We start from the raw sequence: 12,548 nt of genomic DNA, 5'->3' as shown, positions 1-12,548 counted from the left end.
AATACCATCTAAGATAAAAAAAAGCTTCTTCAACATTTCGGAGTCTCATAATAATTCTCCTGGCAGATTTAAAAGGTAAAATCTGTTATGTTTATATTGATGATATAATAATTTTCTCTTAGGATCTGGATCAGCATTTAGCGAATATAACAGCTGTACTATGAATATTATAGTCTCTGAGCTTAACTCTAAATCTTAAAAATTAAAATGCTATAGAATATAGATTAAATAATCTGTAGCATATTTTATATTTTTTAAAAATGGCTGTAGACCAGGTAAGTTGGTTTTGTTTGCATGTTGCCCTGAAATATGAAGCAAATCCAGCAGTCTTGGTTTTACAAATTAGTATCATCTATATACTCTAGTTATCTAGTTTGAAGAACCTCTTAATAATGTTATGGAGCAGGGGTAGAAAAAAATATCAGATAGACAGGTGATTTCCCTAAAGCCAAATTTATCATAGTGAGAATTTTGTTTCAATATCCTCATATCTATGAGAAAACATCTGTTCCCCATACTGATCTGATAACACTACAGTAACACCATAAATAAAATCCATCAAGAAATTTCTGAAAGAAAACGTGGTCACGCATTTATAGAATCAAACCACTGTTGTATAAGTTATCTCAATCAATGGTAAATAAAAACCCAAGCAAACAAAAGCATTTCCTTTAATAAAAATATCAGAGCCCATATTTATACAATTAGTTTGGGGTTTCCAAAACTGTTCAGTGTTAGCCTGACTTCTCTCCTATTGAAGTCAGTAACTGGCTCAAGCGAGAGAAAGGTGCTAGGCTAGGTGCTAGTATGGAGTTTGGACCATTCTGTCAAAAGTTTTTAGGAGGGGCATTATTCCATTAGGTAACGTCAGCTTAGCGAGACTGTACTGTTAACACACAGGCCAGCTTGAGCTCTCAGAGTGCAACTACAAACCCCAGATCCTCCAACAGGCTATTTCAAATGCCAGTGGTCCAGACGCAGATGCTGAGGTGCAGCCAGGAAGTAAGGATACCAGATGACAGTTCATGATCACTGAGTCCACAAAATTTAAAAGTATGAAGCACATTTAAAAATATTCTCCAACAGGTCAGTTTGTTCTCAGTGGAGATCTGAAAGAAGGACACCAGCCAGGAGTAGTAGATCCATAATATCTGTAATATTATCTGCAGCCACATGATAGTCTCTCTTCTGACCCACAGGTCAAGACTGCTGTGAAGCTTCTGTTTAGATCAAGATGCTCACAAGAATCCAAGCTACCAAGGAAGGTAAATGTTTGATGTTCTGGATCTGATAGTGGAGTGCATGTTTTTATCATGGTTTAGGATAAGACTATCTGCACAGACCCAGAGGTTCATCAAGTGCTCTAGGTATCATTAGGTTTATCAGGTAACTCTGCCTGAGTAAACCTCCTGTATTCCAGGATTGCCTTCCCATAAGAAATTTTGGTGAGATGGCTAAAGCTGGATTCATTGGTTGTATTGTATAAGTCTCCTGTAGGAATTTATTGTGTGAGTGCCTTTCAGCAAATATGAAGATACAACTTGTACTCAGTTCCTGAAGAAATTCAGGAGTCCTGAAGAGATTTCTTCAGGAACTGAAGTCCTTCACACTCAAAGGTACAATTTTGCTATTTTAAGGGGCTGTGTTGGAAGAGAGAGCAGTCTGTAAGTGGAAAGCGGCAGGGAATAAGGACCATCCCATCCTCCTCTACTCCCTGTTTTATCTGGTTAAGATAACAGATGATGAAAGCCGATTTAAAAAAAACCAAAACCCAAAAAACCAAACCACCACAATCCCAGGGTGGTGCTAGGAATGGAAACTATTAGCAGCAGCATGGGCTATTGCTTCTGCTCCTTTCTCCCACCAGCAGTCAGTCAGATAACAGATTCATGATGGGTTTGAAACATGTTGCATAAAAACCAACAAATCCAGCTTCAGCCATCATAGGAAATAAAATCAAAAGAACATTTTCTTTCCTAACCACTGTCCCTACTGGAATCCCTCTGAGAAAAAGCAGGCTAAAGTCCTACCTAAGCTGGCAACCATGGTGCCAAGGACCCAATGATTCCTGGAATCTATTAATACATGCCCTTCCATCCCCAGACCAAGGTTAGGTGATAAATTCTGCAGACTGAGGTACTGTCATTGTCTTTTCATCCTTTTTCAGTTGCAGGAGATTTGAAAGATCTGAGATCTTGGTGGTAGGAAATGTGGATAGGTTATTAGCAGAGTTGTTTGAAGCAATTTCAAAGAATTCTGTATTGTGTTTAGAAGGCAAATAATCCAAGATATTTTTGTGCACGTGGAACCTGAAGTGCTTTCTTAATGGAATTTTAGGATATATTTGAGTGGACCCCACTGGAAATGCTTACACGTGATGGAATTCAGAGTGCAATGCCTTCTACAGCATCTGCTTGGGGGCTTAAAGCAGGAAGCTTTCAGGTGTTAGAATGCATGAGATGGAATACATAAGAAAAACAGCACTATGAAAGCTGTGGAGCAGAGCTTGTCTCGATCACAGAAAAAGTTGTTCTTTTGGAAGATATTAATATTAAGCAAATTCTGTACCCTTTAGGTAGTAAGTCTTCCAGTGAAATCAGCTGGACCACAGACCCCAGGCTGGGACTCTCAAAGAAGCAATCCAGAATTTAATTCATAGAAAAATAAACATTTTAACACTTAATTAAACATTGTGACCAGTATATGTATGCTTATAATTGGACATCTACAAGTATTATGAAGACTAAATTCAGCATCACGTATAAATTGAATTCACACCCACTTCCTAAATTTCCATCACTCTTAAACGTACAAACAATGCTTGTGCCTTGCTCTCACTGGTAATGAACTTGGACTTACCTGGATCTCTGGAGGAGTTTGGGTTTTTTCATCATCAAAGGACTGTTCATTGACTAAAATAAACTACAAAGCCCCAACAAAACAATGTCAGCAAAGCTTAACGTTGAAAGCCTGATATACAGTCAACTCATAAACAATTTCTGCCTGCAATTCTGGACATTGCCTGTTATTTTTCCACTCTTGGTCTTCACCCAGACAAATTCTCTCTGAATTCAATGGATATTTGAAAATTAAAACACAAAATAAAACTTTAGGATTAAGCCACATTGCTCTGATAAATCCTACTAAATTAAACTAAAACAATTTTGTTATTCTAGATATAGATTAAAGGCTGCTACACCACAGGGCAGTTTAGTGCTTTAGTTTAACACTTAGAGCCACATTTCTGCTAAATTAAAAATGAACGCTACATTATAGGCTAAGACCCACAGCAAGTTTTACTTATGGAATAAATACCACATACGGCTTTATCAAATTCTAGTCTAATTGTATAGGTGTTACATAAAATGCATGTAGGCTGTATTTCTACATTTTCTTACTCTGCGGAATGGTAATACTGGATACTAGTAAAAGCAAAGGCTTGCATAATGGGACCTTCTGCTTTTTATAACAACCCAATATATGTTATTAAAAAAGCTAAGTGGTGCATCTTAACTCTCAAATACCCCTGAGAGACTTAGTGGAATTTAATAACTAATGTCAATCTACAGTAATGGAAGGTGTGATCCAATATTTGCAAATACATACAAATTCCTTAGCAGTAAGCTTAAGTGGAAACTTAAATATTAGTATTAGAAAAAATATGGTAAAAAATATTTGCCTAAGTCTACACTAAGATTTTCAAGTAAGATTTTAATTCATAGTGCTGTTAAGTCTAGAATGTCTGTTTCGGTGTGGTCTTGCCTCTGTCCGTTGCTCCTGAGACAGAGTTCACACTATCACTCACACATGAAAGAGATGACATTTGGCTTTTGGAATTCTGAGGTCTCCTTACCTTTGAATTTGATTCATATGTTCCTGTGAGCAGAGCAGGTGAACAGAATATAGCTCACAGTGGTGTTTATAAGCTGGAATTTTGAAATTTGAACTTGCCAAGGCTCTGCCCTAAAGACTGAATGTAATTGGTCACTTCAGGTAGTGATAAATTTAGAATCAAGGCAGGGAAAAAAAAAAATCCTCTGCATTTGAGTGATTTGCACAAAACCTAACAGAGAAAAAATGCCCCATCACTGTCGATGGAATGAATATTCTATCAAAACTGCAGTCACATTCTGTTCTATTGAGATTAACTTTACCTGCTGAATGTTGTGAAATTTATTTCAGTGGCCTATGACCACCATATATCAGCATCCAATCCCTATCTATATAAAACAATAAGCATGATCTTAAGACTGTCTTAAAGGCTGTCTGAGAGATGTATATTTACTGACATATAACCTGACTAAAGCCAAACATCATTACCCCTGTGACTGATTGGAGGGCAGCCATAACTTAACAGTTTTATTTCCCTTCTACAGCTGAGCTCCTTGACCATGCTAGCTGAGCTGACACGGCATTTCAAGTCTTGTTACCAGCTCAATGGTTCTCTTATTAAAAAAAAAAAAGGGGGGGTGGAGGGGGGAGACTGGAGAAGAAAAAGAAAAGGCACCTCTTCATTTAGTCTCTCCATCTTGATCATTGCTGATAGGCTATCAATAATTTCAACTTGGTTAAGCAGCTGGCTGAAGGTTAAATAAATTCTGCCTGGTTGTTTGCATGTTCATACCTGAATTCAAGAATTTCAATTTGAAGCAGATTTCTTTTTGACTGCTCCTTGGGAAGTTCTTATAGAGCTAAAGATAAGCTAGAAGAGAAGTTATTTTTGTAGAAAAGCACAGGAACAAAATTAAAGTTGATGGGTAATGCAACCACACTTTAAAATTTCTGAAAGGAAATCTAAAGGGACCGTACACACGCATACACCAATTTAGATGAGGACAACAGGAACAGGATCATCAGTGATCATCTAGTCAGAAGGATTTTGCCCAACTGCTTTAATAGATTGTTAAAATCTAAGAACAGCTATCCACTAATTCATGAATTAATCGTGATTTTAAAAGAAAATAAAATGGGTCATGCCATTTTGCCTGCAATGTGCTCAATTATCTTGTGCACTACTATTTTGACACCCAGAGAATTATTTACAGCATGCACAACTACCTACGCGTTTCAGCCAATGTGTGTACTAATATGCTGTTAATAATGCAGTCTGTGGACTCAGCATTCCTCTTACTTGCATCAGCTTTATTGTTTCTATAAGTATTTACTTACTGGGCGTATTCCTGTTTTTTTTCAGTACAAGAAACTCCAAGCTCAATATGAATCAAACACACATGCTTTCCCATTTAGCTGTAGTAGGGTGATTTTGGAAAAAACACACTCCTCGTTACTGAGACACAAGGAAAATGCACACTAAAATTTGTCTAAAATAATCAGAATAGTTAGTGACTTAAATAGCAGGTGGTGTCCTGTTAAAGGAGGAAGAGAATTACGGTTATGTTTTGAAGACTCATATAGCTGCTTTACCTCATACAGGTTTAAGTGTATAGTCTACTTTTACACAGCAGTTGATTTTTCATAATCAGATTACCTGCAATTTCAGTAGTTAGCTACTGAAAGGCAGCGAACTAGTTTAGAGAGAGAAGTCAGATTCAGGTCACAAATCTTGAGTGCAAGAGCATGCACATCTATAGCTACCCCACGCAGCAAGTGTCTTGACTCACTTCCTTCAGCTTTCACTGTTTGAATAGAGAATTCCTAATACCTACAAATAAAACATCTGAAGTTTGAGAAAAATTGAGCAATAATACAAACACGTGAAAGGGTGGGAAAAGAAGATTCAGGAAATTCCTTACATGTTTTCAAAACAAAGCTGGATAAAGCCCTGAGTAACCTGGTCTGATCTCACAGCTGACCCCACTTCAATTATGAGACTGGGCCACAAACCTCCAGCAAGTCATTCTGGCCTGAGTTATCCTATGACTCCAAGGCATTGTTCAGACAGAAACCATAAGCCTGTTAAGGCTTCTAGTAAAAGCCCTGAACATGAGGACCCATCCATGCTCTGGAGCACTGCTGTTCAACATTGCAAGGAAATGAACAGTCCCTTGTGGAATATACACTGCTGCCCAAACCTCCTTTTTATTCTCTATAGATTTGACATTTTGGCTGTATTTTAACAATATTTCTTAGTACAGAAGAAACCATGTGTTTCATTGTAGTATGGTGCACAGTGTAATTATGGTACCCAGTGTAATTACAAAGAACATACAATTCAGTCTTTTGCATAGTATCCTTGGGCAGGTTATTCATAGCTTCATACTTTCAAACACAATTGAAGGTGAAAATACTTTCACTCTTCTGAACTACCATTTCTAACTGTGCAAACTGCAGCAAGCATGAAACTGTGTAACTTTTCCAGCCTACATATGCAGATGTTCTGTGCTTACTCACTGTCCTGGTTTCGCTTGGGATGGAGTTAATTTTCTTACCAGTAGCTGGTACAATGCTGTGTTTTGGATGTTGAAAACATGCAGATTTTTCAGTTGTTGCTAAGTAGTGTTTACAGTAAGTCAAGGATTTTTCAGCTTCTCATGCCCTGCCAGCAAGAAGGTTGGAGGGGCGCAAGAAGTTGGGAGGGGATGCAGCCAAGACAGCCGACCCAAACTGGCCAAAGGAATATTCCATACTATATGATGTCATGCCCAGTATATAATCTGGGGGGAGTTGGCTGGGAGGGGCAGATCACTGCTTGGGACTGGCTGGGCATCAGTCAGTGGGTGGTGAGCAATTACATTGTGCATCACTTGTCTTTCTTGGGTTTCATTTCACCCTCTTTTTGTTATCATCCTGTCCATTACTATTATTACATTTTAATTTTATTTCAATTATTAAACTGTTCTTATCTGAATGCATGAATTTTATGTGTTTTCTATTCTTCTCCCTATCCCACCGGGGGTGGGAGAGGGTGAGAGGAGGGAGCAAGCAGCTGTGTGATGCTTAGTTGCTGGCTGGGGTTAAACCACGACACTCACCGAAGTCCAAAATTACATCATTTCTGCAATCTGATTTTCCTTACAGCAAGAGAACAAAGACGAGATTCAGCCTTCTCTGTAAGCTTTCTTCAGGGCTTCTCAAACCGCAGTCTAGATTGTTTACCCCTCTGTTTTCTCTGAAGGGCAGTATCCACCTGTCACACAAAAGGAGTTTGGAGCTAATTGCTCCTATAAGACAATCTTTGACCTTAAAGTGAGGGACTTGCAGACATAATAGTATGATCTCCAGATTGCTACCAGTTAAGTTTTTCTCCCACTCACTGGTATGTGCTGCATGGCATTTCGCCACAGACCCTGCATCTTACTTAGCCTTGCTGACACAGTCTCTTGTTCATGCCTTTGCCCTCTCCCTATTCCAGAAACTAAAAGGGACAAACCTCTCACTGGGCTGCAGAAAGCCATGCAAAAAGCCACCAGAATTCAGATGCAGATTGCCTCCACAACAGCATTTCATAGCATAGCTCCCCTCCCCAGCTTAACATTTTGTAGACTCCTGGTTCCCAATCTAAATCCTACGTAACAAAAAACCTCAGGGATTGCCAACTGCATAGCTTGAGTGTGGTTCAGCAGTTTTAAGACAAGGATGCTTCTTTGGCTCTGTGTCTTTCCCTCACACTTCTGGGAGCTTTAAGAAAGGGAAGGAGGAGGATGCCCCCAAGTATTTATCTTATTTCTCCCTCTTCCACAAAAAACATGACATAGATATCTTCATTCAAATTAATTACGGTGAGTTAGAATCATAGGATACTTTGGGTTGGAAGGGACCTTTAAAGGTCATCTAGTTCAACCCCTGTGCTGTGAGCAGGGACATCTCCAATTAGATCAGGTTGCTCAGAGCTCCATCCAACCTGAACTTGATTGTTTCCAGGGAGGGGGCATCTACCACCTCCCTGGACAACCTGGTCCAGTGTTTCACTACCGTCATTGTGAAAAATGTCTTCCTTATATCTAGCCTGAATCTACTCTCTTTCAGTTTAAAACCATTACACTCCTTGTCCTCTGAGATAAAAAACTTTTTACTGTGAAAAAAATGAATTTCCTCTACAAAAATAATTCCTAACTTTAGTCCAAACCTGATGGTTTATTTATGAGCCAGTGTCATTAATATATCTGTCGATAGGTTAGAAAATACTGTCCTAATAAAACAGAAGTTGCGATCAGCTGTTACTGTAACCTAGTAACTTGGCAAAGGCCATGCAAGTTTCTCATGAACTCACGTATTTTTAAAAGTTACAGACCCATGGCAGCAACCTCTGCACAACAAGAATATTAACTGGAATAGAGTGGATCATTTTATGAAACATTTTATGAAAGCAAAAAGTACACACAATTATGTTTTATTAACAAACTCTTGACCTTACAAATTTTTGTGTCCATATTCAAAATGCTACCATTCAGCTAACCCCAGAGCTGGCCTCATTCCTTCTCTAAGTCCAGTAGACTTGTGCCAGGAATGATTAAAGCAGAAGGATACTCAAAACAATTGAAAATTTGGAATGTGAAGTGGATATATTACCAATTGCTTCTGTTGTTTGCCATTAAGGGAGGAAAAAAAGTGTTGTCACAGTCTTCAAAGTTTCTTAAAAACACAGCTTTGAGTTCTCAGTTCTTTGCAGAGCTTCTGCAGAAGCATCAGGTATATTTGAAAAAAAGCTTTTAAAGAATTAAAAGCCAAATATCAGAGTACCATATGTCCATTCCATACTAACTAAGCATAAATTCATTGTACATGTTGTAGGGATATTGAATTTTTTCCAGTTTAGGACACTGTGTGTGCGTAAGTATATATACACTATATATATATATATAAAAACACACAGATTGGCAATATCACTATTGTCACATGTAAGCTATGTAAATAGTGCATGACTGGAAAAGCTACCACTTCCGAAACTAACCAATACTGAGTGATGGAACACAAAGAGGACACCTTACCACCGCTGCGTGGCTTATTTGGGGTTTTGTTTTTTTCTTTAAACCCTTTTGGGAAGACTGCTATGGAGCATCCATGGGTTTCCAACACAACCAACCTCTGTCTTGAACTTTCTTACACTGTATTACACGCCGAGTTATGTTCTTTCATGAAATCTCGTTGATTTTCTGGAGGCATTCAGAAAGATTAGATTGAATTAGAAAACTATATTCCTCTAATAGGTTGCCCACTTTGAAATTAAATTCTGTAACATGATAGTTTTCAAAAGTCTTGATTTTTTAGAGTTTATAGATGTGACCCGTAATTACCATTTTAGCTTTTCTTTTTTTTAAATATAAAGTTTAAAAGCTATTTAGTGATACAATCTATTGATGTATCTATAGACACTTTCTCTTTTCTGACTGAATGCTGTCTCTCTGGGTGTTGACACCAGATGAAAAGTTGTACAGGTTATTAGCAAGAAAAAAAAACCCCAAACATTAAATACTTTTCTTTCTTGCCCTGCCCAGAGGTCTTTTGCCAGGAAAGATGCTCTAATTCTCGTATATCTCAAAATTAGCAATGCATTCTGCAAAATCTCTCCATGTAAAGAAAACTGTTAATCCAGGAGGCATCAATCATATTTACTGCAAGAAATAAGAAGCAGTGTTTCTTCATCAAATTCTGTTTTTCTTTAACAGTCTCTCAGCTGTCAATTTGATAATGGCTGCTTGATTCTGCACTAACATAACTGGGGACAATTCCTATTCCAATCTACATTATGTTCATCTGTTAACCTGATGACAGAATTTGTCTCCTTAGGCAACAAATTTGGGCACCAGAATTTATCCACCAGTAGGTTTCATTCCACTGAAGGGTAAATTAAGGTGGATTTGTAACGTCTTTGTTTATCTGAAAAATTTAAATATATTGAAAGAACTTGAAAGCAGATTTAATTTAAGAGAAAAGTAAGGCCATTATATAAACAGCAGCAGATCTCATCCAGAATATGTCACATAAATATCATACTATCAAACAAGAAATGTAAATTATCATACGTACTCTATAATTGAAAAGTGTATTATACATTAGTGAAGTCAGCCATTTATCTAATCATAATCAGTTCCAATAAAATCTCATTTAGGAAAGTTGAATGTAGTTCAGGGTGGATGGTTCTGAGGATATCACTCATGTGAGTACGCACTGAAACAGTTTTGAAAGATAGTTCTTATAAGTAGAAATTCAGTTATTGCATACCGTGTATGGAAGAATCTTTCACTGACATGGGCTAAAACTGTGGCATTCAGAATGAGAAAAAAATGTAAAGCAAGTAAACTGAATAACTCTATTTTAAATAATGTTTTAAGGAAATTTTTACTCAAGACTTTACATTTGCAAGAAGTCATTACAAGAATGACATGGTGTTTAATGCTAATAAAGAGATGGTTCAAAAGCAGGGGAGAAATCCCAATATATCATTTGAAGGTTCTGGTGATGTACAGCTTGGATTCAAACCTCCCATGCTTGGTTTTATAAATCCAGCCTTTCAGTAGGAGGAAATTTTGATTGACCAAACACATGCAAGTCTGTTACAAAAGGAGGTAAAGCACTACCATTTGCTATCATTGCTGCCCTTCTACTGTAGCATTTTTAGATAAAATAGTCTCCAGACATGAACAATAAATGGTTTTGTTGAGCTTGTTGACATAAAAAGACATGACACAGACTAATTTTGCCATTCATAACGTACATCATTCCACATGAATTGTAGTAACATTTGCTATCTTGGTTTCAACAAGAATGCCAGTAACTTAATCCAACAGTAAGGTAATATGAATAAAATGTATATTATGACTGCAACTGAAGAAGCAGTTCATGTTGAATACTTAATTTGGTACCACTAGCCTCTTCTGAAATTATCACTAATGATTTTTTCTTCTGTTCCTCAATTTATTGTGCACAGCTGCTCACCTAATCACTTGCATAAACTTATCCTAATATATGGATTATTTATTATATATCCATCACTCTTCCAACTGTGGTAACCTAAGCTATACTGATTTTATCTCTTCTACATGCTCCAAAATTTAAACTTTCTAGATGGCTAGTTCCAGTCCATTATGAATACTCATGAACATACATACTGATAGCAATATTTACATATAGATGTATTTGAATCATTTTTCAATCCATCAATAACATTGAGAATAACAACTCAAGCATCTAAATGTTCTTCATTAAAATGGGGTACAAGAAGTGAGAAAACATAAGCTTGAAAAAAAGAATTTCCATATATCCTCTTCAATCTTTTTGGTACTTACTAAGCTCTAGGTATAATTCTGCATCAAATACTGCAATTTCACCTTACATGTATGTTTCTTCATGTTTGTTTCTGTACATGCTTTTTTCTTCACAAAATCCAGTGGCTTCTGAACAAAGGGGCTTCTTCAGAAACTCATGTAAAAAAAATAACCATTTTGACTATCCTGTTCTTGCAGCTGTAGCTAAGCCCTGATTTGTTCTTTGCCTGGCTAGATGTACAACCATATATAAATGCAATTTATCCAATTTTAATAATGTATGAGTAGGCTAGGGCACTTGGAAAATAACCATTATAATCCACAGGAGTGATCAGGATACCTTATTCCCATCTTTATGTTCTACTGCAATATTTGAAAGTAGGAGAGAGCCAATTTACAAGCATATAGGCTGTTTTTAAGAGGAAATTACAAAGGAGTTGTCAACTGCATGCGGATGGAAACCAGCTGGTCAGACTGAACATTATACTTGCAAACATATCATGTTAGAAGTGACTCTTGGCTAGACATAGGCCCTCTTGCCACTTCACTTGCTTCTAAGCCTTTCTGATGTCATTATGTGCCAAGTTAAATATCATTCCATTATTCTGGAAAACATATCTTATGGGCTACATGCAGAGAAGCCACCAGATCTAGACTGCAAAGGACATGCAAGAAGCCTACTGACTAGAAAAGCATCTTTAGAAAGTCAGGAGAGACATAAAAAAGGACCCAAACTATCCCCATGCACCAGCACAGATGCCCTGAATATTCCTTAGTTCATGAGGAGGGCCAGCCTAGTTCTCTGTTTTGTTTTCCTTTCTCATACATCTTAAATTAGATGAAATTTAGACAATGCAACTCTGTAAGAAGCCACTGTGCGATCATTCATTTCCATTTCTAAGTAGGCTTGTATGCGACTGAATTGCCCTGATCAACATTATCTGCTGTTCTCACACTCCAAGCCTTGAGAATAGCTACACTCTTTGGCACATCTGGGAGATGTCCTTCACACCAGTAAGTTTGCAATCAAACCAAAGTAAAGCTAAGAAATGCTATATGCCTTTGTATAACTGACTTCAGAGATCCCTCTTCTGTCATGACATGCTGCTGTTCTACTCGCTATTTTCCTTTTCAAACTAAGGGAACACAGACCATGGGTGGAGGATTTACTAATACTGCCTATAAAAGCTCTGAATTAAGATGAACCACAGGGTGTTACTTTCTAAGCCACAGCATTCCGTGCTGCTAGAGTTGGCTCAGTGAAGTAATATGCACTCAAAAGACACATACACCTAGGAAAACTAATCTTCATCAGTTCCACTGCACAGGAGCAGCATTTAAACATCTCAACCACAATCACATAAGTCTAATTACAAAACACAC

This window comes from Strix uralensis, chromosome 11 (assembly GCF_047716275.1).
Source record: "Strix uralensis isolate ZFMK-TIS-50842 chromosome 11, bStrUra1, whole genome shotgun sequence".
Taxonomy (NCBI): domain Eukaryota; kingdom Metazoa; phylum Chordata; class Aves; order Strigiformes; family Strigidae; genus Strix; species Strix uralensis.
Note: the sequence above shows the minus strand (reverse complement) of the source record.